General features: G+C 43.5%; 1 protein-coding gene across 1 annotated transcript in view; it reads right to left on the bottom strand.

The window, feature by feature from the left end:
• The window catches only part of GUCY2C (guanylate cyclase 2C), a 1,918,134-nt gene that overhangs the window by 1,259,448 nt on the left and 631,672 nt on the right, over positions 1-27,014 (bottom strand). The window lies entirely within an intron of this gene.

Genomic DNA, 27,014 nt, shown 5'->3' with positions numbered 1-27,014 from the left:
TTAGCAGCACACTATTTGGAGTGAGTTTAGGTGGGGGGGGGGGTGGGGGAGTTGTGAAATCTAGCTAATTGCTAATTATAAGCACACTAAATACACTCAAACAAAATACATTCAAAATGAGTAGACTAGGTGGATATGTTCCCATCACTTCATGCTGGGAAGGTTATTGAAGGAAAATATACATGCATGACAAAAAATAACAGGAAAAAATTCCAGCATGTGTGAGGATAAAAAGGGGACATTCACACTATATTGCAATGATGGTAAGTAGTGTTTGAAGCAAGAAATACATCACATTATCAAAGATTACATAAAAGAACATGTGATGCTAATAAAAGAAAAATATCTTACCTTAATATAGTCCTTCTGCAGGACCTGTATGATGGCAGAACAGGTCTCTGGGATAATGATCCCCAGAGCCTGGGGGGAGATGCCTGTCGAGAACTTAAGGTCCTGCAGGCTTCTCCCTGTGGCCAAATACTGCAAGGTAGCGACCAGCCTCTGCTCCGGAGTGATGGCTTGCCTCATGCAGGTATCCTGCCTGCTGATATAGGGGGTCAGCAAAGCCAACAAACGGTCAAAAACGGGGTCCGTCATCCGGAGAAAGTTCCTGAAATCCTCAGGATTATTCTCACGGATCTCACGGAGCAAAGGCATGTGACAGAACTGGTCACGCTGAAGCAACCAATTCTTGGTCCATGAACTCCTCCTCGCCCTGTTCATGGACTGGTCTTGGGCTGAAGAATAAACTACAGCACCAAGCACATACAATGCACGAGCTCTACGACGAGTACGTACAGGTAACATGGCTTCAAAACGGTCGGCTGGTCAGAACGCACTAAACAGAACGCACTGAAGAACAGCAAGGCCTGTGAAGAACGACCTGAAAATCAGGAACGAGCGGCCAATAAAACAAAGATTTCTCAATGCCAACTGACCAAACGCACTGAAAAGCAGATACAAACCTCACAAGCACAGACTGAACAACAGTTAAAACGAACTGAAAAATACGAGTCTCACAAGCGCGAATCGTCTCTCACCAAACTTCTACTAACACGAGATAAACACGAGATTAGCAGAAGGAGCCCAAAGGGTGTCGTACGGGCTATTGAACTTCCGTTTTATAGTCTCGTCGGACTTGGTGTACGTCACCGCGTACTAGGCTGTCGTACTTTTGTGTGGTCGTGTGTGGGCAAGTCCGTTCGTAAGAAAGTCTGCCGCAAGTCCGCCGAAGGTACGTCGGAAGTATGTCGGACAGGCTGTCGGACTTTTGTAGGTGAAAAGTCCGACCGTGTGTACGCGGCATTACAATAAAGAACCCTCTACGTAGTTTAAGGTTAAACCTCTTTTGTTCTAATTTTAATGAGTGGCCACGGGTCTTGTTAAGCTCCCTTCCATGAAAAAGTTTTATCCCTATTGTCGGGTCACCAGTATGGTATTTGTATATTGAAATCATATCCCCTCTCAATCGTCTCTTCTCCAGAGAGAATATGTTCAGTGCTCGCAACCTTTCCTCATAACTAATATTCTCCAGACCCTTTATTAGCTTTGTTGCCCTTCTTTGTACTCGCTCCATTTCCAGTACATTCTTCCTGAGGACTGGTGCCCAGAACTGGACAGCATACTCTAGGTGTGGCCGGACCAGAGTCTTGTAGAGCGGGAGAATTATCGTTTTATCTCTGGAATTAATCCCCTTTTTAATGCATGCCGATATTCTGTTTGCTTTGTTAGCAGCAGCTTGGTATTGCATGTTATTGCTGAGCCTATCATCTACTAGAACCTCCAGGGTCCTTTTCAATCCTAGATTCCCCCAGAGGTTCTCCCCCCAGTGTATAGATTGCATTCATATTTTTGCTAATTTTACATTTTTCTACATTGAACTTCATTTGCCATGTAGTTGCCCACCCGATTTAATTTAAGATTTTTTTTGCAAGGTTTACACATCCTGCGGAGAAGGTATTGCCCTGCTTAGCTTAGTATCATCCGCAAATACAGAGATTGAACTGTTTACCCCATCCTACAGGTTGTTAATGAACAAATTAAACAGGATTGGTCCCAGCACAGAACCCTGGGGGACCCCACTACCCACTCCTGACCATTCCGAGTACTCCCCATTTATAACCACCCTCTGAACTCGCCCTTGTAGCCAGTTTGCAATCCATGTACTCACCCTATGGTCCATGCCAACGGACCTTATTTTAGAAAGTAAAATTTAGGGGGAACCGTGTCAAATGCTTTTGCAAAATCCAGATACATCACGTCTACGGACCTTCCTTTATCTAGATGGCAACTCACCTCCTCATAAAAGGTTAATAGATTGGTTTGGCAAGAACGATTCTTCATGAATCCATGCTGATTACTGCTAATGATACCGTTCTCATTACTAAAATCTTGTATATAGTCCCTTATCATCCCCTCCAAGAGTTAACATACTATTGATGTTAGGCTAACTGGTCTGTAATTCCCAAGGATGTATTTTGGACCCTTTTTAAATATTGGTGCTACATTGGCATTTCTCCAATCAGCTGGTACCATTCCAGTCAGTAGACTGTCAGTAAAAATTAGGAACAATGGTCTAGCAATTATTTAACGGAGTTCCCTAAGTACCGTCGGGTGCAAGCCATCTGGTCCCGGTGATTTATTAATGTTACATTTCCCAAGTCTAATTATAGAATGAGGGGAGGGGGTGCTGCGCTAACCAAAAAAAACCTAATGGGAATAAACCAAAAGAGGGACTACTCCATAAGGTGGTCCAACTGGTGGGGGGAATAATTCTCATAACCAATATCTATAGGTGCAAAGTGAAGCAAGTGTTGCAATAAACAAATCTTCTGTGGATAAATACTAAATATGCGCTGTACACACTATAGATAAGTATACAAACATGAGCTGAAACGATTGCAATAAAACAGTCTAATAATCAACGCATTAAAACGTGCAACTTAAATATCTAATGCCGCATGCAGAAAACGCATAAAAGGTGCATAGTGCTAAGTGACTATAAATACTATATAAAATCACACAGTGTACCGACAGTAGTGCTCATCTGTACACTATATTGAAAATTCAAGGTAGCATAACATACACCTGTGTATAAAAGTAAAATATAGTAAATAAAAATAAACAATCCATAAATAAAAATGATAATGTCCACAGTGTGAGTGTGATAGTATCCTTGGATGTGCAGTTAGAAGGGTTCAATGTGCTCAATCCAATATTAATAAGAGTGGGGTGCCAGAAAAGTGATTGGAATCTGTGTCCTCTTCGTGTAATATCACACTTAAGTAAGCAGTGGCCCCTTACCTAGCGGTGCTAGGTCAACCGCAAAAATCAACTGGCCGGTGGTTGTAGCCTTTATTCGGGGTCCTGGACTGCATAGATTCTGTCCCTGCTTCTACGCCTGGTGGTGCTCGGTAAGCCGCAGGCTAATGTAGGTGGCTGTGGTCTTTAATTCTGGTCCTAGACCAGCGTGGGTCTTATCCTCGCCTCCGTGCCTCAAATTAGGGTATACCAATAATAGAGGACACCACCAGGCGTGGAAGCAGGGACAGAATCTATGCAGTCCAGGACCCCGAGTAAAGGCTACAACCACCGGCCAGTTGATTTTTGCGGTTGACCTAGCACCGCTAGGTAAGGGGCCACTGCTTACTTAAGTGTGATATTACACGAAGAGGACACAGATTCTAATCACTTTTCTGGCACCCCACTCTTATTAATATTGGACTGAGCACATTGGACCCTTCTAACTGCACATCCAAGGATACTATCACACCCATACTGTGGACATTATCATTTTTATTTATGGATTGTTTATTTTTATTTATTGTATTTTACTTTTATACACAGGTGTATGTTATGCTACCTTGAATTTTCAATATAGTGTACAGATGAGCACTACTGTCGGTACACTGTGTGATTTTATATAGTATTTATAGTCACTTAGCACTATGCACCTTTTATGCGTTTTCTGCATGCGGCATTAGATATTTAAGTTGCACGTTTTAATGCGTTGATTATTAGACTGTTTTATTGCAATCGTTTCAGCTCATGTTTGTATACTTATCTATAGTGTGTACAGCGCATATTTAGTATTTATCCACAGAAGATTTGTTTATTGCAACACTTGCTTCACTTTGCACCTATAGATATTGGTTATGAGAATAGCAGCATGATATAGAATTGTTATTTTGACACCATTATTCCCCCCACCAGTTGGACCACCTTATGGAGTAGTCCCTCTTTTGGTTTATTCCCATTAGTTTTTTTTTTTGGTTAGCGCAGTACCCCCTCCCCTCCCCTCATTCTAGTCTTGCTTGTTGGGTCCTGTTTGTTCCCAATTTTGGTGCATGCAGCTGTCCATATACCTTATGTTTTTATGTTCTTTCTCCATACAGTAGCGCAGGAATAATACTTATCACAAGTCTAATTATAATTCTGTCCTCTTTTAACCATGGAGGTGCTTCCTGTGATGTGTCATGAGGATAAACACTGCAGTTTTGGTTACTGAAGCCCCCCCGATTCCCTCGTGAAGACTGAGAAGAATAAACTCAATACCTTCGCCATCTCCCCATCCTTTGTAACCAGATGTCCTTCCTCATTCTTTATGGGGCCAATATGGTCTGTCCTCCCTTTTTTTCTGTTTACATACTTAAAGAATTTCTTGGGATTGGGTAGTGACAAAAATGTTACAGCTATGCATCCTGTTCCACTTCCAGATAATCCACAGCAGCCATCTACATCAAAGCCTGCTTCAAATCATGGCGGGGAGCAACAAGGTCATGCTCCAGCCACAACATGTACTAAAGTCTGTGAAGAAGGCAAAAGCCACAAATACTGTGCCAAGGTATGCTTAGCCAAAAGATCAACCTGAGAAAACTACCAGGATATGCCATAATAGATGAGCAGAGCAATAGATCCCTGATTAAATCTAAATTCTTTGAGATCTTTGGCATAAAGGAACATGCAACACCATATACTCTCAACACCTGTTCTAGTCGCGTAGAAACCTTGATCAGAAGGGCTGATGGGTTCATGGTCTCCCATATCAAGTGTCAGGGGTTAGCTCAAGAGGGATCACCTTCCCTGGGAAAAAGATAGTTCAAACGTTAGGTTTTCTTAAAATCTGACTTGTAGCCAGTTTTATTGTAAAAGGTTGCATAAAAATAAAACAAAAAAAACAGAAAATAAATCCTTGCCATCCATGCACTAACTAAACATATGCAGGGTCCTAACTCACAGGTGATGGACTTATTCCAGTCACCCACAAAATAAAGATAATGCAAATATTTTCTTTCACAAAACCAAACTTCATATTAACGGCTCTCTCAGGTTTATGGATTCCTGAGTCCCAGGCCAAGAGCAACTCTTTGCTCCAGTCCTGCTTTATTTATACCACCTGTTGGTGAACACAAGTGGACCGCCAAATATGGTCCGGAACCAACCCTGCCAAGGTGGCTGGTAAAACCCGGACCGGATTCCACCTTAGATCTCAACAAATGAACGCATTCAAGGTGAAATATAATGTCCATCGATCACCTCGCCTTTCATAAAGTCACACAAGGCAAAGGCAAAGAGGGGCATACCCTTGTCAACATTAGCTGAGTGTGACCAAATACCAGACAACAGGGAAAACATTCCTACTCCAGAAGCTGCGTATCCCCATCCTCACTTAAGGCACCTGGTTACTGAGATTCCTCCAATGGACATGGATGCTGAAATCTTATGCCCTGTACGCACAGTTGGATTTTCCCACCGAGAAAGTGTGATCGGATTGTGTTGTCGGAAATTCCAATCGTGTGTGGGCTCCATCAGACTTTTTCCATCGGAATTTCTGACACACAAAGTTTGAGAGCAGGCTATAAAATTTTCCGACAAGAAAATCCAATCCTTTAAATTCCGATCGTGTGTAGACAAATCCGACGCACAAAGTGCCACGCATGCTCAGAATAAATTAAGAGACTAAAGCTATTGGCTATTGCCCCATTTATAGACCCGATGTACGCGTTTTACGTCACCGCATTTTAATTGTATTAAATCTTGCCGTCCATGCTGTCATATTTCTGTAAACGTTTGATTAATTTCCAAATCGTCACATCATAGTTCAGTTCCTGTATCATTTCCAAATCTTTCAGGATCATTATTCCTAGATACTTAACCACTTGCCGACCGCCTCATGCTGATATACATCAGCAGAATGGCACGGGCAGGCAGAATCACTTACCCATACGTGATTTGCCTCCCGCAGGTGGGTTGTCCGATCGGACCCCCCCCGGTGCCAGAGGCGGCCGGCATTTCTTCGCGGGCGATAAGAGGTGAGGGGGAGGCCATCCATTGTTGGCCACCCCCTCCCGATCACTCCCGGCGAATGAAAATCCTTTCTCTCCCTCTGTAATGTAAACAGAGGGAGAGGAAGTGATGTCATCCCTCCTCGAGCCAGTCTTTTCGTTCCGGCGCCGAGGAGAGAAGTCATCCAAGTAAGTTACACCAACACTACACTGTCAGTAGAACACGCCAGGCACACTTTTCACCCCCCATCACCCCCCGATCACCCCCCGATCACCCCCCTGTACCCCCTGTCACACTGACACCAATAGCAGTTTTTTTTTGCATTGGTGTCAGTTTGTGACAGTTATAAGTGTTAGGGCAGTTAGGTTAGCCCCCTTTAGGTCTGGAGTACCCCCCTTTAGGTCTAGGGTACCCCCCTAACCCCCCCTAATAAAGGTTAACCCCTTGATCACCCCCCGTCACCAGTGTCGCTAAGCGATCGTTTTTTCTGATCGCTGTATTAGTGACGCAGGTGACGCTAGTTAGGGAGGTAAGTATATAGGTTCGCTGTCAGTGTTTTATAGCCACAGGGACCCCCATATACTACCTACTAAAGGTTTTAACCCCCTGATTGCCCCCTAGTTAACCCTTTCACCAGCGATCACCGTATAAGTGTTACGGGTGACGCTGGTTAGTTTGTTTATTATAGTTTTATTATAATTATAATATAATTATTACCTTATATAATTTATTACCTTATAAAGGTTTAACCCCCTAATTGCCCGGCGGTGATATAAGTTACGTTTTTAGGATCAGATAAGGTCTGCGTCACCCCAGGCAGCGTCAGGTTAGCGGCAGTACCGCTAAAACCCACGCACGCAGCATACACCTCCCTTAGTGCTATAGTATCTGAACGGATTGATATCTGATCCGATCAGATCTATACTCCCCAGCAGTTTAGGGTTCCCAAAAACGCAGTGTTAGCGGGATCAGCCCAGATACCTGCTAGTGCCTGCGTTTTGCCCCTCGGCCCAGCCCAGCCCACCCAAGTGCAGTATCGATCGATCACTGTCACTTACAAAACACTAAGCACACATAACTGCAGCGTTTGCAGAGTCAGGCCTGATCCCTGCGATCGCTAACAGTTTTTTGGTAGCATTTTGAATCAGTCACTAACAGTCAGGAGCTTTTTTGCCTGTGAGTCTCACTAGTGTACCCCTAAATTTAGAGCCCAAAATGGCAAATCGAAGGTACACTAGTGAAGAGGCCTACACGTTTCTGAGCATGACAGATAGTGAAGATGAAGTCACTCATCTGTCAGATTCAGGCTCAGAATACGAACCTGTAGAGGACAGCGGCTCCATGACAGATAGCTCTGATGATGGAGTTGTGGTCCCTGCTAAGGTCAGGCGTACCAGACCCCAAACTTCTTCTTCTGTCCTTGAAGTGCAAAAACCGCAGGGCTCTCGTATGGAGCAGAGAAGTACTAGTGCCGCTATTCCTTCTGGTGAACTGGCAAGCACCAGCGGCCTAGTACACCCTGGTCGTACATCCAGCACTGCAGTAACACTTGGTGATGTGGCGAGTCCCATAAGTGCAGTTCAAGCTGGCGAGGTGGCAAGCACAAGTAGTGTCCCGCTGCCACCAAGAAGACGAACACAGGCCCGTCGTGCCCTTCCTGCTGCATTCGCCAATCCGAATTGGGAACCCACCACTTCTGCAGCACCCGTACTTCCCCCATTCACTGGCCAACCCGGAATTCAGGTGGAAACAGTTGATTTTACGCCACTGGATTTTTATTCGCTGTTTTTCACCGAAGATCTCTATAGATCTATTGTGGACCAAAGCAATTTGTACGCTGGTCAACACATCGCCACTATTCCCCAGTCCTGCCTTGCCAGAGATTGGAAACCAATTACGGTTTCCGAATTTAAGACCTTTCTGGGCCTTTCCCTCCTCATGGGCATAACTAAAAAGAGTGAGTTGCGGTCATATTGGTCCACTGACCCAATTCACCATATGCCCGTGTTCTCTGCCTCCATGACCAGGGCACGATACGAGCAGATTTTGCGGTTCATGCACTTCAACAACAATGAACTCTGTCGTCCTCGTGGAGACCCTGGATACGATCGGCTCTACAAAATTCGGCCCCTTGTAAACCACTTCAACCAGCGTTTTGCAGACTTGTTTACTCCCCATCAAGTTGTCTGCGTTGATGAGTCCCTGATTAAGTTCTCTGGCCGCTTGTCATTCAAACAGTACCTTCCCAGCAAGCGTGCCAGATACGGGGTCAAGATATATAAGCTCTGTGACAGGGCCACAGGCTTTACATGTAGATTTATGGTTTAAGAGGACAAAGATAGTCACGTAGAGCCGACAAACTGCCCTGACTACATAGGAAGCGCTGGCAAGGTAGTGTGGAACTTGGTGTCACCCTTATTCGGAAAGGGGTACCACTTGTACGTGGATAATTATTACACGAGCGTGCCACTTTTTAGTCACCTTTTTGATCAACAGATTGGAGCATGTGGCACCGTGTGACCTAATCGCCGGGGCTTTCCCCAGCGGCTTGTAGATTCCCGTCTTAGGCTGGGGGAGAGAGCCTGCTTGCAGTGTAATAATTTGCTCGCTATGAAGTGGAGGGACAATAAGAATGTTTTTGTTCTTACCTCCCTTCATGCAGACACGACGACCCAAATTACTACGGCGACTGGTGTTGTGGAGAAACCCCTCTGTGTCCACGAATATAACCAAAATATGGGAGGGGTGGACCTCAAAGACCAGTTGTTGGCGCCGTACCTAGTTGCCCGTAAGGCCAGACGCTGGTACAAAAAAGTGCCTGTTTATTTATTTCAATTGGCTTTGCTGAATGCTCATGTGGTATACAGAGCTTCAGGACGGACTGGATCCTTCCTTAAATTCCAGGAAGAGATCGTTAGAGCCCTTCTGTTTCCAGACGGTGCTCCACCTCACCTTCCCCAATCAAATGCAGTAAGCCGGCTGCATGAGAGGCATTTTCCTTATGTCCTCCCGAATACCCCTACCCAACGAGCCCCCCAAAAAAGATGTCGTGTCTGCAGCAAGCGCGGATTTAGGCGTGACACCCGGTATTGTTGTCCCTCCTGTCCTGACAATCCTGGTCTATGCATTAGTGAATGTTTTGAACGCTACCATACACTAGTTGAGTATTAGCGTAGGGTACAGCACTGCACAGACTAGGACACACTTTCACAGGTGCCATCGCATTTTGAGAGACCCAACTGGTACCAGTTAAAAAAGTTAAAGTTACTAAAAAAAGTGTAAAAAAAATAAAAAAAAAATAAAAATAAAAATATAAAATAAAAAAAACAAAAATAGTTGTTGTTTTATTGTTCTCTCTCTCTATTCTCTCTCTATTGTTCTGCATTCTATACTGCAATGTTTTATTGTTATGTTTTTATCATGTTTGCTTTATAGGTATGCAATTTTTTTTATACTTTGTTTTTTTATTGTTAACCACTTTTTTGTTTTCAGGTACGCCATTCAGCTGCAGAGCGGATTTATTTATCTTGACAGCAACAGCGTTTGCTCCCACGATACATAAAGCCGTGACTCCAGCGCTGTCGGAGGTGATTTCACCACCACAGTTACATGCTTCAGCATATATGCCGAAGCGTGGGGGCAGCAGTGGGTGGAGGAGCAATTTGCTCCTGCCTTTTGTGGGAGGATGCCCCCATGCTTCGGCATATATATATTTTAGGTAGGCACAGGTTGCGTTAAATGTTTTATTTTTTACTATGTTTTTTTTTGTATTTGCTTTGCAGGTATGGTAAGTAAAATTAAAGAAAAATAATTTTCCCCATGGGGCTTTAAAACAGCAATGCACATAATGAAAGGAAGTTCTTAATAGATGTATAAAAAGTTTTATCCAATATCATGGTTTGAAGTACAGTATAGAGAATCATCTGGTACAGTAACACACATCTTATTCCCCAGTGCAGTAACAAACACATATTAATACACATAATTAGGTTACATAATGTTACATAAATAGCAAGCCCCGACGCGTTTCGACCTGTATATGGTCTCTTCAGGGGGACAGTTGGATCTAAAAAAGAATTACATCAATTAAATTCAAATAGATAAATATATGGCCCCCCGAGCCCTCCGGTGTTTCCATTGGCCCTCAGCACATATCCTGGACTAGAGAACACCCATTCCACCATTTAGCGGTAAAGACTCATTATCTTGGTCTAATCCAAGTGATGCACAATAATATATATATTTATCTATTTGAATTTAATTGATGTAATTCTTTTTTAGATCCAACTGTCCCCCTGAAGAGACCATATACAGGTCGAAACGCGTCGGGGCTTGCTATTTATGTAACATTATGTAACCTAATTATGTGTATTAATATGTGTTTGTTACTGCACTGGGGAATAAGATGTGTGTTACTGTACCAGATGATTCTCTATACTGTACTTCAAACCATGATATTGGATAAAACTTTTTATACATCTATTAAGAACTTCCTTTCATTATGTGCATTGCTGTTTTAAAGCCCCATGGGGAAAATTATTTTTCTTTAATCCAATTTTCGGGGTGCGCAGCCTTTCTTATCTCTTTTTTATGTGTGTCTTCCTTTTTTCCTATTTCAATTTTGGGTGGTTAAACACCCCTCCCCACCTTGACACATTAGAGATAAGACATGGGCTGTGTGTTTCCTTCTCTTCACGTATCCTGCACATTGTTAATCAATTGTTCCCACTCGGTCAACTTTTAAAAATCCCATGCATGAGGGGGAATCTAACTTAGACCCCCACACTGCATGATATTCAATTGCCTTATATGGCAATTGCTGACAAACTTTATTTATATTCTACCTATTTTCATACTGACATTCGATGCAGGAACGTGGGGACCTGGAACCAACACACAGCCCATGTAAAAAAAAAAAACAAAAAAAAAATTTAAAAAATGTTAAAAATGCAAAATAAACAAAAAACATACCAGACCATCAACATTTGCTGTGTGCTATGTTGGTGATCCCATGAAGTCAGTCATTCATGTCCTACTGACACCATCCCCAGTATTTTTGTTTTTGTTTTGAGGGCCATTTTTTGGACTGGCGGGTGTTGGTGGTGCCTCCTCTCCCTTCTTGGGGTGAGTCTGACCCCTCGCGGCTTCCCGGCAGGAAAAGGGGGGGGGCATGCGAATTCCTTTGCGTGCCCCCTTTTTTGCTCACCGCTGCAGTTAAGGTGAGCTCTATCCTGCCGGCGGCGTCCCGTGTTCATCTCCGGACGTTTGACGGAGTGCGACAAAAACGCACAACGTCATGACGTCACGCGCATTGCGGCGGAGATGACGACAGTGGTCGGGGCCTGTAGGCCTTCCGGGACGCCGAGGGAGCCACACAGGGGCCGCTCCATCAGCGGTTCCAGCGCCAATCCCTCCGGGTTTTGTTTTGTTTTGTTTTTTTTTTTTTGTTTTTTTTTCTTCGGGGCGGTGTGGGTGGGGGGTTTGCACCTGCACATGATTATCCCATTTGCCTGAATTTGGATATAAAGGGAGACTGGAGGCCTGATAATTAGATCATGATCTCCTACAGGCCAGGATGAATGCTACTGCTGCCAGGTTCTTTCTACACTAGAGCCCTTATTTTTGCATGATCGCCACCAAGCTTATCACATTGAACCTATCAACAAGTCCAACATTACCTTCAGCCTACACGATTTATACAACTGATAAGGTAAACTTTTGGTTATTTCACCTTCATTCCACACAGCACTCTCCACCATCCTACACACACACTTTCACATTTTGATTGGCTTTTCACTTTTTTAGTTCACTTTTCATTTTTGTTTTCACACAGCAGGCACCAAGCAAGCACCATGTCATGTTACCACACCATGCACCACCTCATTCACACCATTCTCCACCACACAATGCACTCCTCTCCATTTAGGCCATCGTTGTTGCTGTGTTTTTTTTTTTTTTTTCACACACACATCTTTTTCCCTCTTTTTCACCCATTTTATCCTTCTTATTTACCTATCCATTACAATAGTATAACAGACCTACCATACCACTGCATTGTTGGATCACACGATCATTAAATCTTATCGATTACATCCATGGAATGGAATTAACATTTCAATATATTTACATAGTAAAAATCCTATCCAACGCCAGTCTCCACATAGACAAATTGGAAACACTCAGTACATTACCAAGTTAATTATCAAACTTCCTCTAACTAATACATGGCTATTCTTGGGTTTCTGTTGCAGGTGTGGGCTCCTCCCCCTCATCTCCCCTCCCCCCCCCCTCCCAGGGGGCGCGCTAAGTGTGGCTCCTTGTAAGCCCCCTGAGGCTGGCTCTCCTGGGAGAGTGAGGGTGGCCCCCCGAGCCCTCCGGTGTTTCCATTGGCCCTCAGCACATATCCTGGACTAGAGAACACCCATTCCACCATTTAGCGGTAAAGACTCATTATCTTGGTCTAATCCAAGTGATGCACAATAATATATATATTTATCTATTTGAATTTAATTGATGTAATTCTTTTTTAGATCCAACTGTCCCCCTGAAGAGACCATATACAGGTCGAAACGCGTCGGGGCTTGCTATTTATGTAACATTATGTAACCTAATTATGTGTATTAATATGTGTTTGTTACTGCACTGGGGAATAAGATGTGTGTTACTGTACCAGATGATTCTCTATACTGTACTTCAAACCATGATATTGGATAAAACTTTTTATACATCTATTAAGAACTTCCTTTCATTATGTGCATTGCTGTTTTAAAGCCCCATGGGGAAAATTATTTTTCTTTAATCCAATTTTCGGGGTGCGCAGCCTTTCTTATCTCTTTTTTATGTGTGTCTTCCTTTTTTCCTATTTCAATTTTGGGTGGTTAAACACCCCTCTCCACCTTGACACATTAGAGATAAGACATGGGCTGTGTGTTTCCTTCTCTTCACGTATCCTGCACATTGTTAATCAATTGTTCCCACTCGGTCAACTTTTAAAAATCCCATGCATGAGGGGGAATCTAACTTAGACCCCCACACTGCATGATATTCAATTGCCTTATATGGCAATTGCTGACAAACTTTATTTATATTCTACCTATTTTCATACTGACATTCGATGCAGGAACGTGGGGACCTGGAACCAACACACAGCCCATGTAAAAAAAAAAAAAAAAAAAAAATTTAAAAAATGTTAAAAATGCAAAATAAACAAAAAACATACCAGACCATCAACATTTGCTGTGTGCTATGTTGGTGATCCCATGAAGTCAGTCATTCATGTCCTACTGACACCATCCTCAGTATTTTTGTTTTTGTTTTGAGGGCCATTTTTTGGACTGGCGGGTGTTGGTGGTGCCTCCTCTCCTTTCTTGGGGTGAGTCTGACCCCTCGCGGCTTCCCGGCAGGAAAAGGGGGGGAGGCATGCGAATTCCTTTGCGTGCCCCCTTTTTTGCTCACCGCTGCAGTTAAGGGGAGCTCTATCCTGCCGGCGGCGTCCCGTGTTCATCTCCGGACGTTTGACGGAGTGCGACAAAAACGCACAACGTCATGACGTCACGCGCATTGCGGCGGAGATGACGACAGTGGTCGGGGCCTGTAGGCCTTCCGGGACGCCGAGGGAGCCACACAGGGGCCGCTCCATCAGCGGTTCCAGCGCCAATCCCTCCGGGTTTTGTTTTGTTTTTTTTTTTTTTTTTCTTGGGGGCGGTGTGGGTGGGGGGTTTGCACCTGCACATGATTATCCCATTTGCCTGAATTTGGATATAAAGGGAGACTGGAGGCCTGATAATTAGATCATGATCTCCTACAGGCCAGGATGAATGCTACTGCTGCCAGGTTCTTTCTACACTAGAGCCCTTATTTTTGCATGATCGCCACCAAGCTTATCACATTGAACCTATCAACAAGTCCAACATTACCTTCAGCCTACACGATTTATACAACTGATAAGGTAAACTTTTGGTTATTTCACCTTCATTCCACACAGCACTCTCCACCATCCTACACACACACTTTCACATTTTGATTGGCTTTTCACTTTTTTAGTTCACTTTTCATTTTTATTTTCACACAGCAGGCACCAAGCAAGCGCCATGTCATGTTACCACACCATGCACCACCTCATTCACACCATTCTCCACCACACAATGCACTCCTCTCCATTTAGGCCATCGTTGTTGCTGTGTTTTTTTTTTTTTTTTTTTCACACACACATCTTTTTCCCTCTTTTTCACCCATTTTATCCTTCTTATTTACCTATCCATTACAATAGTATAACAGACCTACCATACCACTGCATTGTTGGATCACACGATCATTAAATCTTATCGATTACATCCATGGAATGGAATTAACATTTCAATATATTTACATAGTAAAAATCCTATCCAACGCCAGTCTCCACATAGACAAATTGGAAACACTCAGTACATTACCAAGTTAATTATCAAACTTCCTCTAACTAATACATGGCTATTCTTGGGTTTCTGTTGCAGGTGTGGGCTCCTCCCCCTCATCTCCCCTCCCCCCCCCCCCCTCCCGGGGGGCGCGCTAAGTGTGGCTCCTTGTAAGCCCCCTGAGGCTGGCTCTCCTGGGAGAGTGAGGGTGGCCCCCCGAGCCCTCCAGTGTTTCCATTGGCCCTCAGCACATATCCTGGACTAGAGAACACCCATTCCACCATTTAGCGGTAAAGACTCATTATCTTGGTCTAATCCAAGTGATGCACAATAATATATATATTTATCTATTTGAATTTAATTGATGTAATTCTTTTTTAGATCCAACTGTCCCCCTGAAGAGACCATATACAGGTCGAAACGCGTCGGGGCTTGCTATTTATGTAACATTATGTAACCTAATTATGTGTATTAATATGTGTTTGTTACTGCACTGGGGAATAAGATGTGTGTTACTGTACCAGATGATTCTCTATACTGTACTTCAAACCATGATATTGGATAAAACTTTTTATACATCTATTAAGAACTTCCTTTCATTATGTGCATTGCTGTTTTAAAGCCCCATGGGGAAAATTATTTTTCTTTAATCCAATTTTCGGGGTGCGCAGCCTTTCTTATCTCTTTTTTATGTGTGTCTTCCTTTTTTCATATTGCAGGTATGGTAAGTATTACTGTTATACTGTAATGTTACTTTGCTTTTTTGTTAACCATCATTTGCTTAGCAGGTACGCCATTCAGTTGCAGCGCGGATTTATTTATCTTCACAGCAACAGCGTTTGCTCCCACGATATATAAAGCCGTGACTCCAGCGCTGTCGGAGGTGATTTCACCACCACAGTTACATACTTCAGCATATATGCCGAAACGTGGGGGCAGCAGTGGGTGGAGGAGCAATTTGCTCCTGCCTTTTGCGGGAGGATGCCCCCATGCTTCGGCATATATATATTTTAGGTAGGCACAGGTTGCGTTAAATGTTTTATTTTTTACTATGTTTTTTTTGTATTTGCTTTACAGGTATGGTAAGTATTACTGTTATACTGTAATGTTACTTTGTTTTTTTTTTTAACCATCATTTGCTTAGCAGGTACGCCATTCAATTGCAGGGCGGATTTATTTATCTTGACAGCAACAGCGTTTGCTCCCACGATACATAAAGCCGTGACTCCAGCGCTGTCGGAGGTGATTTCACCACCACAGTTACATACTTCAGCATATATACCGAAGCGTGGGGGCAGCAGTGGGCGGAGGAGTGATTTGCTCCTAACTTTTGCGGGAGGATGCCCCCATGCTTCGGCATATATATACGGTGCATGTATGCCCATCATTAGAAGTGGGTGGATGAAGGGAGGTATTCTAATGGTGGGCATACCCACCGATCAATATCTTTTTTTCGTTCAGCCCACAGGCTGCATGAAAAAAAAGTTTACAATATATGCCCAACAAGGACCAGCAACGTACTGGTATGTTGCTGGACTTTGAGTGGTTATACCAGAATGATGCCTGCAGATTTAGGTATCATCTTGGTATCATTCTTTTCAGCCAGCGGTCGGCTTTCATGTAAAAGCAATCCTAGCGGCTAATTAGCCTCTAGACTGCTTTTACAAGCGATGGGAGGGAATGCCCCCCCCCACCGTCTTCCATGTTTTTCTCTGGCTCTCCTGTCCCAACAGGGAACCTGAGAATGCAGCCGGGGATTCGGCCAGCTGACCATAGAGCTGATCAGAGACCAGAATGGCTCCAAATATCTCTATGGCCTAAGAAATTGTATGTATCGTCTGTATTTGCAGACGATACTAAGCTAAGCAGGGCAATAACTTCTCCGCAGGATGTGGAAATCTTGCAAAAAGACCTAAACAAATTAATGGGGTGGGCGACTACATGGCAAATTAGGTTCAATGTAGAAAAATGTAAAATAATGCATTTGGGTGGCAAAAATCTGAATGCAATCTATACACTGGGGGGAGAACCTCTGGGGGAATCTAGGATGGAAAAGGACCTGGGGGTCCTAGTAGATGATAGGCTCAGCAATGGCATGCAATGCCAAGCTTCTGCTAATAAAGCAAACAGAATATTGGCATGCATTAAAAGGGGATCAACTCCAGAGATAAAACGATAATTCTCCCGCTCTACAAGACTCTGGTCCGGCCGCACCTGGAGTATACTGTCCAGTTCTGGGCACCAGTCCTCAGGAGGGATGTACTGGAAATGGAGCGAGTACAAAGAAGGGCAACAAAGCTAATAAAGGGTCTGGAGGATCTTAGTTATGAGGAAAGGTTGCGAGCTCTGAACTTATTCTCTCTGGAGAAGAGATGCTTGAGAGGGGATATGATTTCAATTTACAAATACTGTACTGGTGACCCCACAATAGGGATAAAACTTTTTCGCAGAAGAGAGTTTAATAAGACTCGTGGCCACTCATTACAATTAGAAGAAAAGAGGTTTAATCTTAAACTACGTAGAGGGTTCTTTACTGTAAGAGCGGCAAGGATGTGGAATTCCCTTCCACAGGCGGTGGTCTCAGCAGGGAGCATTGATAGCTTCAAGAAACTATTAGATAATCACCTGAATGACCGCAACATACAGGGATATGTAATGAAATACTGACACATAATCACACACATAGGTTGGACTTGATGGACTTGTGTCTTTTTTCAACCTCACCTACTATGTAACTATGTAACTATGTAAACCGGAAGCTACGAGCATTTCATGACTTAGATTTCGCCGGATGTAAACAGCGCCATTGGGAAATTGGGAAAGCATTTTATCACACCGATCTTGGTGTGGTCAGATGCTTTGAGGGCAGAGGAGAGATCTAGGGTCTAATAGACCCCAATTTTTTCAAAAAAGAGTACCTGTCACTACCTATTGCTATCATAGGGGATATTTACATTCCCTGAGATAACAATAAAAATGATTAAAAAAAATAAAAATGAAAGGAACAGTTTAAAAAAAAGATAAAAAATCAAAAAAATAATAAAGAAAAAAAAAAAAAAAAGCACCCCTGTCCCCCCCTGCTCTCGCGCAAAGGCGGTCAGATCGAGGGCAGTAATTTTAGCAGTAGACCTCCTCTGTAAATCTAAAGTGGTAACCTGTAAAGGCTTTTAAAGGCTTTTAAAAATGTATAAACACTGCATGTTTGTGCGCAATTTTAAAGCATGTCATATTTGGTATCCATGTACTCGGCCTAAGATGATCTTTTTTATTTCATCAAACATTTGGGCAATATAGTGTTTTAGTGCATTAAAATTTTAAAAAGTGTGTTTTTTCCCCAAAAAATGCGTTTGAAAAATCGCTGCGCAAATACTGTGTGAAAAAAAAAATGAAACACCCACCATTTTAATCTGTAGGGTATTTGCTTTAAAAAAATATATAATGTTTGGGGGTTCAAAGTAATTTTATTGCAAAAAAAAATTTTTTTCATGTAAACAAAAAGTGTCAGAAAGGGCTTTGTCTTCAAGTGGTTAGAAGAGTGGGTGATGTGTGACATAAGCTTCTAAATGTTGTGCATAAAATGCCAGGACAGTTCAAACCCCCCCCCCCCCCAAATGACTCCATTTTGGAAAGTAGACACCCCAAGCTATTTGCTGAGAGGCATGTCGAGTCCATGGAATATTTTATATTGTGACACAAGTTGCGGGAAAAAGACAAATTTTTTTTTTTTTTTTGCACAAAGTTGTCACTAAATGATATATCGCTCAAACATGCCATGGGAATATGTGAAATTACACCCCAAAATAAATTCTGTTGCTTCTCCTGAGTACGGGGATACCACATGTGTGAGACTTTTTGGGAGCCTAGCCGTGTACGGGACCCCGAAAACCAAGCACCGCCTTCAGGCTTTCTAAGGGCGTAAATTTTTGATTTCACTCTTCACTGCCTATCACAGTTTCGGAGGCCATGGAATGCCCAGATGGCACAAACCCCCCCCCCAAATGACCCCATTTTGGAAAATAGACACCCAAAGCTATTTGCTGAGAGGTATAGTGAGTATTTTGCAGACCTCACTTTTGTCACAAACTTTTGAAAATTGAAAAAAGAAAAAAAAAAATACATTTTTCTTATCTTTCTTCATTTTCAAAAACAAATGAGAGCTGCAAAATACTCACCATGCCTCTCAGCATATAGCTTGAGGTGTCTACTTTCCAAAATGGGGTCATTTTGGGGGGTTTTGTGCTATCTTGGCATTTTATGGCCTTCGAAACTGTGATAGGTAGTAGGAGTGAAATAAAAAATTTACATAGTAGGTGGGTTGAAAAAAGACACAAGTCCATCAAGTCCAACCTATGTGTGTGATTATATGTCAGTATTACATTGTATTACATTGTGAATCCCTGTGTGTTGTGGTCGTTCAGGTGCTTATCTAAAAGTTTTTGGAAACTATTGATGCTCCCCGCTGAAACCACAGCCTGTGGAAGGGAATTCCACATCCTTGTTGCTCTACGTAGTTTAAGGTTAAACCTCTTTTCTTCTAAGTGGCCACGTGTCCTGTTAAACTCCCTTACGTGAAAAAGTTTTAACCTTTCTTCATAACTAATATCCTCCAGTCCCTTTATCATCTTTGTTGCCCTTCTTTGTACTCGCTCCATTTCCAGTACATCCTTCCTGAGGACTAGTCCCCAGAACTGGACAGCATACTCCAGATGAGGCCTGGACCAGAGTCTTGTAGAGTGGGAGAATTATCGCTTTATCTCTTGAGTTAATCCCCTTTTTAATGCATGCCAATATTCTGTTTGCTTTGTTGGCAGCAGCTTGGCATTGCATGCCATTGCTGAGCATATCATCTACTAAGACCCCCAGGTACTTTTCCATCCTTGATTGCCCCAGAGGTTCTCCCCCCAGTGAGTAGATTGCATTCATATTTTTGCCACCCAAATACATTATTTTACATTTTTCCACATTAAACCTTATTTGCCACGTAGTAGCCCACCCCATTAATTTGTTCAGATCTTCTTGCAAGGTTTACACATCCTGCGGAGAAGTTGTCCTGCTTAGCTTAGTATCATCCGCAAATACAGAGATTGAACTGTTTACCCTATCCTCCAGGTCGTCTATGAACAAATTAAATAGGATTGGTCCCAGCACAGAACCCTGGGGGACCCCACTTTCCACCCCGGACCATTCCGAGTATGCCCATTTATCGCCACCCTCTGAACTCGCCCTTGTAGCCAGTTTTCAATTCATGTACTCGCCCCATGCCAACGGACCTAACTTTGTACAGTAAACGTTTAAGGGGAACTGTGTCAAATGCTTTTGCAAAATCCAGATACACCATGTCTACGGGCCTTCCTTTATCTAGATGGCAGCTCACCTTCTCATAGAAGGCTAATAGATTGGTTTGGCAATAACGATTCTTCATGAATCCATGCTGATTACTGCTAGTGATACCGTTTTCATTACTAAAATCTTGTATATAGTCCCTTATCATCCCCTCCAAGAGCTTGCATACTATTGATGTTAGGCTAACTGGTCTGTAATTCCCAAGGATGTATTTTTGCCCTTTTTTAAATATTGGTACTATATTGGCTTTTCTCCAATCAGCTGGTACCATTCCAGTCAGCAGACTGTCAGTAAAAATTAAGAACAATGATCTGGCAATTACTTGACTGAGTTTCCTAAGGTCCCTCGAGTGCAAGCCATCTGGTCCCGGTGACTTATTAATGTTTAGTTTTCCAAGTCTATTTCTAATTCTGTCCTCTGTTATCCATGAGAGTGCTTCCTGAGATGTGTCATGAAAATAAACACTGCAGTTTTGGTTACTGAATCCTCCTGCTTCCCTCGTAAAGACTGAGGAGGAGAATAAATTCAATACCTTCGCCATCTCCCCATCCTTTGTAACCAGATTTCCTTCCACATTCTTTATGGGGCCAATATGGTCTGTCCTCCCTTTTTACTGTTTATATACTTAAAGAATTTCTTGGGATTTTTTTTTTGCTCTCCACCGCTATGTGTCTTTCGTGTTCTATCTTAGGCGCCCTAATTGCACCCTTACATTTCTTGTTGCATTCCTTGTAAAGTCTGAATGCTGATGATGATCCTTCAGCCTCGTATTTCTTGAAGGCCTTCTTCTTTGCTTTTATATGCATTTTTACTTTGGTGTTAAGCCATCCAGGACTTTTGTTCGCTCTTTTAAATTTATTTCCCAATGGGGTGCACTGGCTAATGCCCTTATTTAATATGCTCTTAAAGCAAATCCATCACTCCTCCGTGTTCTTTGTTCCTAAGATTTGATCCCAATTTATATCTTCTAGCAAGGTTCATAGTTTATGAAAGTTGGCTCTTTTGAAATTCAGTGTCTTTGTATTCCCCTTATGTTTCCTATTTGTGTGATTTATACTGAAGCTAATTGACCTGTGATCGCTGTTTCCTAAATTGCCCATATTTCCACATCCATGATCAGGTCTGTATTGTTGGCAATCAGTAGGTCTAGTAACACTTTGTTTCTAGTTGGTGCATCTACCATCTGACCCATGCCAAGTGATCTGGCAAGTGACAAGCTGCATCTGCTGACAATTGACGGGGCAAATGACAAGCTGCACTTGCTGACAAGTGGCGTGGCAAGTGACACACATCTGCTTACAAGTGATGTGGAAAGTGACAAGCTACATCTGGTGACAAGTGACATGGCAAGTTACACGCTGCATCTGCTGACAAGTGATGTGGCAACTGACACGCTGCATCTAGTTGCAGGTGACAGTGGCAAGTGACAAGCTCAGGCTCCCACTGATTCTGCATTATGGTGAGTTGAACTATCTCATTATATATTACAATGTAGTAATATAAATAATGCGCTTCAATCATCCTGACACCATAATAACTATGGTGCCGGGTTGATTGAAGCGCCAACACCAGGTGTTTGGAGTAAAGTGGGCCGGTCTGGATGAAGTCCAGGGCCAAATTTTTGTCCCAGTCCAGCCCTGGGCAGAGCACTCACTACCATACCCACACAGCGGCTCACCCCATTGCTGCAGACAAATGCCATGTCGGGACAAGAGGCAGAAACTGCAGGAGAACGGTTAACAGCATGAAGGGGAGGAGCTTTCTGCTGTGCGCAGAGACCCCATGTTGGAAAAGGTATCGCTGGAGGCATGACTGACACTGTAAGCAAGCGCCAGTGCCATTCATCCCATCCCCACCACCACTGCCTCTGACTAAACCCCCCTCCCCACCACCACATCTGCCTCTGACTGAACCCCCCCCCTCCCCACCACCACATCTAACTCTGACTGAATCCCCCCTTCCCTACCACCACATCTGCCTTTGACTGAACACCCCCACCACCACCACATCTGCCTCTGACTGAACCCCCCCACCACCCCCACATCTGCCTCTGACTGAACTCCCCACCACTGCTGCCTCTGTCTGAACCCCCCTTACCACCACAGCTGCATTGGACGGAACCCCCCACCACCATCACTGTTGCATGTAAATCTGACTTCCTGATACATTTAATTTTAGCTTTAATTGTCATGATATGAAATAATGGATGTGGGGGCCTTTTGGTGGGTGTGATTTTTTTTTTTGAGGGGGGGCAGCATTTCCTTCTTGGGTCCAGGCAGCACAATGTCTTGGGCCAGCCCTGAGTACACCAGCAGTGCAATGGATCTGACGATGCCCCATATGCACAAAGACTTGATCTAGGTTGAGTAATAGTGGGCGATGTATGCTTGAATAGAATGTGCATGCTAGCTGAGATCAACTCCTTCAAAACTCACGTGTTAAGAAATGAGCGTGCATCTCACTTCAAACAACAGAATAGCCTTGTAGATTGAAGAGAGAGAATTCATCAGAATAAGGGACAATGCATTCTTCAAAGATAAATCTAACAGCTGGGTTGCACCATTACCTCTTCGTGCTACAAGAGTTCGACTTCCAAACAATCGTGAACAAGCTTTATCCAGATTCAACTCACTTCAGCGAACTGTAAAGAACAGGCCTGAAATGAAGGACCATTACATTGCCTTTATGAAAAGAATCTTTGACAATGATCATGGTGAGCCAGCTCCACTTCTTCTAGAACATGATGAATGCTGGTATCTGCCTTGCTTCAGAGTGTATTATCGATGTAATCCAAATCAAATTAGGGTAGTGTTTGACTCCAGTGCCAAGCATCAAGGCTTATCCCCGAATGCTGTTCTTCTCACTGGTCCTTACTTAACCAACAACCTTGTAGGAGTACTTATGTAGTTTATAAGAGAGCCAGTTGCCATAACTGCTGATACTGAAGAAATGTTCCATTGCTTTATAGTAAGAGAAGACCATAGGAACTTCCTAAAGATTCTGTGGCACTATGACAACAATATAAACAATAAAGTGATTGAATACTGCATGAAGGTGCATGTCTTTGGAAACAGCCGCTTGCCTGATGTTGCAACGTTTGGTCTATAAGGAACTGCTCTTGATAGCGTAAGAGTCTGGTGAAGATGCTCGATGCTTTAATGAGATTCTACCTGGACGATGGACTCATATCATTACCTACAGATGGAGAAGCCATAGACCTGCTCCAAAAGACTCAAGGTATGCTTTCTGAAGCTAACCTCAGACTCCATAAGATTGCCTCAAACAGTGCTGCTGTGATGAAAGACTTTCAGCATGGCAATCGTACCACAGGATTTAAATCTGGGAATGGACATGCCTCAGAGTAACCTGAGCTTACGGTGGAACTTATTAAAAGACACATACGGTTTCCAAGTCAGCACTGCAGACAAGCCATTTACCAAACGTGGTGTTCTATCAGTGGTGGACAGTCTATACGATCCATTGGGATTTGTGGCTACCATCACCATGCAAGGTAAATCCTTATTAAGACAGTTATCAGAGGCTATTAAAGAGGCTATTAAAGATTGGGATGCTCCACTACCAACAGACAAACATTCAAATTGGGAGCCCTGGAAACAATCTCTACATGCCTTAGATGGAATTGACATACCACACTGCTACGCTTCAGCTTCCCTTGCTGCAAGTCAAAGAGATTCACATCTGCTCAGATGCATCCACTGAGGTCAGAGCAGCTGTTGCCTACCTCAAGGTAAGAGACTCTCTCAATTAAACCTATGTAGGTTTTCTGTTTGGCATAGCTATGTTAGCACCAGCAATTTTCAAGTCTTTCCACAGATTCCTAATTGAATATACAGTATCTCACAAAAGTGAGTACACCCCTCACATTTTGTAAATATTTTATTATATCTTTTCATGTGACAACACTGAAGAAATGACACTTTGCTACAATGTAAAGTAGTGAGTGTACAGCACGTATAACAGTGTAAATTTGCTGTCTCCTCAAAATAACTCAACACACAGCCATTAATGTCTAAACCGCTGGCAACAAAAGTGAGTACACCCCTAAGTGAAAATGTCCAAATAGGGCCCAAAGTGTCAATATTTTGTGTGGCCACCATTATTTTCCAGCTCTGCCTTAACCCTTTTGGGCATGGAGTTCACCAGAGCTTCACAGGTTGCCACCGGAGTCCTCTTCCATTCCTCCATGAAGACATCATGGAGCTGGTGGATGTTAGAGACCTTGTACTCCTCCACCTTCCATTTGAGGATGCCCCACAGATGCTCAATAAGGTTTAGTTCTGGAGACATGCTTGGCCAGTCCATCACCTTTACCCTTAGCTTCTTTAGCAAGATAGTGGTCATCTTGGAGGTGTGTTTGGGGTCATTAACATGTTGGAATACTGCCCTGCAGCCCAGTCTTCGAAGGGAGGGGATCATGCTCTGCTTCAGTATGTCACAGTACATGTTGACATTTATGGTTCCCTCAATGAACTGTAGCTCCCCAGTGCCGGCAGCACTCATGCAGCCCCAGACCATGACACTCCCACCGCCATGCTTGACTATAGGCAAGACACACTTGTCTTTGTACTCCTCACCTTGTTGCCCCCACATGCTTGACACCATCTGAACCAAATAAGTTTATCTTGGTCTCATCAGCCCACAGGACATGGTTCCAGTAATCCATGTCCTTAGTCTGCTTGTCTTCAGCAAACTGTTTGTGGGCTTTCTTGTGCATCATCTTTAGAAAAGGCTTCCTTCTGGGATGACAGCCATGCAGACCAATTTGATGCAGTGTGCGGCATATAGTTTGAGCACTGACAGGCTGAGCCCCCACACCTTCAACCTCTGCAGCAATGCTGGCAGCACTCATACATCTATTTCCCAAAGACGGCCTCTGGATATGACGCTGAGCACGTGCACACAACTTCTTTGGTCGACCATGCCGAGGCCTAATCTGAGTGGAACCTGTCCTGTTAAACTGCTGTATGGTCGTGGCCATCGTGCTGCAGCTCAGTTTGAGGGTCTTGGCAATCTTCTTATAGCCTAGGCCATCTTTATGTAGAGCAACAATTCTTTTTTCAGAACCTCAGAGAGCTTTTTGCCATGAGGTGCCATGTTGAACTTCCAGTGACCAGTATGAGTGAGAGCGATAACACCAAATTGAACACACCTGCTCCCCATTCACACCTGAGACCTTGTAATACTAATGAGTCACATGACACTGGGGAGGGAAAATGGCTATTTGGGCCCAATTTGGACATTTTTACTTAGGGGTGTACTCACTTTTGTTGCCAGCAGTTTAAACATTAATGGTTGTGAATTGAGTTATTTTGAGGGGAAAGCAAATTTACACTGTTATACAAGCTGTACACTCACTACTTTACATTGTAGCAAAGTGTCATTTCTTCAGTGTTGTCACATGAAAAGATAGAATAAAATATTTAGAAAAATGTGAGGGGTGTACTCACTTTTGTGAGATACTGTAGGTCTGGACTTTGACTGGGCCATTCTAACACATGACTGCTTTAATCTAAACCATTCCATTGTAGCTCTGGCTCTATGTTTAGGGTCCTTGTCCTGCTGGAAGGTGAACCTCCGCCCCAGTCTCAAGACATTTGCCGACTCTAACAGGTTTTCTTCTAAGATTGCCCTGTATTTGGCCATCCTTCTTTCCATCAACTCTGACAAGCTTCCCTGTTCCTGCTGAAGAAAAGCATCCCCACAACATGATGCTGCTTTTAGGCCAAGAAGTTCAATTTTGGTCTCATCTGACCAGAGCACCTTCTTCCACATGTTTGTTGTGTCCCCCACATGGGTTCTCGCAAATTACAAACAGGACGACTTATGGCTTTCTTTCAATAATGGCTTTCTTCTTGCCACTCTTCCATAAAGGCCAGATTTGTGGAGTGCTGGACTAATAGTTGCCCTGTGGACAGATTCCCCCACCTGAGCTGTGGATCTCTGCAGCTCCTCCAGAGTTTATATGGGCCTCTTGGCTGCTACTTTGATTATTGTTCTCCTTGCCCAGCCTGTCAGTTTAGGTGGACGGCCATGTCTTGGTAGGTTTGCATTTGTGTCATACTCTCCGTGAGATGTTCAAAGCTTGGGATATTTTTTTTATAACCTAACCCTGTTTTAATCTTCTCTACAACTTTATCCCTGACCTGTTCCTACCTGTTCCAGTGGTGGCTGGTGTTTTTTTCTTTTGGAGGGTGGCAAGCAGCCAGCCTCCCCCCCGGTAGGTAAGCGGCAACCCCCCTGGAGGACATCAAAGCCCCAACTTACCCCATCTAGGAAGCGGGCAGCGTGTCTGGCGAGTGGCAGCTTTTTTTCTTCCTCCTCCTGTGGATCACGGCGGCTTCCACCATGCATCTTCCGCCTCCTCCTCCCCTAAGCATCCAATAGGATCTCTTGTCCTTTCAGCCACTCGGGAAACGGGTATCAGACCCATGCTTCCTGATTTGGCGGAGAGGCGATTCAGTGTTAGAAAAGTGTCCTGAAAGTGGACAGACCCATGAATAGGGGGTGGCAGCAGGGATGGAAAGGGGAAACGGCGCCAGTGCGCCCTTAATGGATGGGCCGCCCCTGTTTGGCCTTTATGATGCTGTTTGTTCACTAAGGTTCTCTAACAGACCTTTGCGGGTTTCACAGAACAGCTGTATTTACACTGAGATTAAATTACACACAGGTGGACTCTGTTTACTAATTAGGTGGCTTCTCAAGGCTATTGGTTCCACTAGATTTTAGTTAGGGGTATCAGCATAAAGGGGGCTGAATACAAATGCATGCCACACTTTTCACATATTTATTTGAAAACCATTTATAATTTTCCTTCCATTTCACAATTATGTGCCACTTTGTGTTGGTCTATCACAATAAATCCCAATAAAATATATTTACGTTTTTGGTTGTAGCATGACAAAATGTGGAAAATTTCAAGGTGCATGAATACTTTTTCAAGGCACTGTAGGTAGGGTTTAAGGTCAACTTTTA

The sequence above is a fragment of the Aquarana catesbeiana genome, linkage group LG07, assembly GCF_042186555.1.
Source record: "Aquarana catesbeiana isolate 2022-GZ linkage group LG07, ASM4218655v1, whole genome shotgun sequence".
Taxonomy (NCBI): Eukaryota; Metazoa; Chordata; class Amphibia; order Anura; family Ranidae; genus Aquarana; species Aquarana catesbeiana.
The sequence above is the reverse complement of the archived record's forward strand: the minus strand, read 5'-3'. Positions and strand labels throughout refer to the sequence as shown.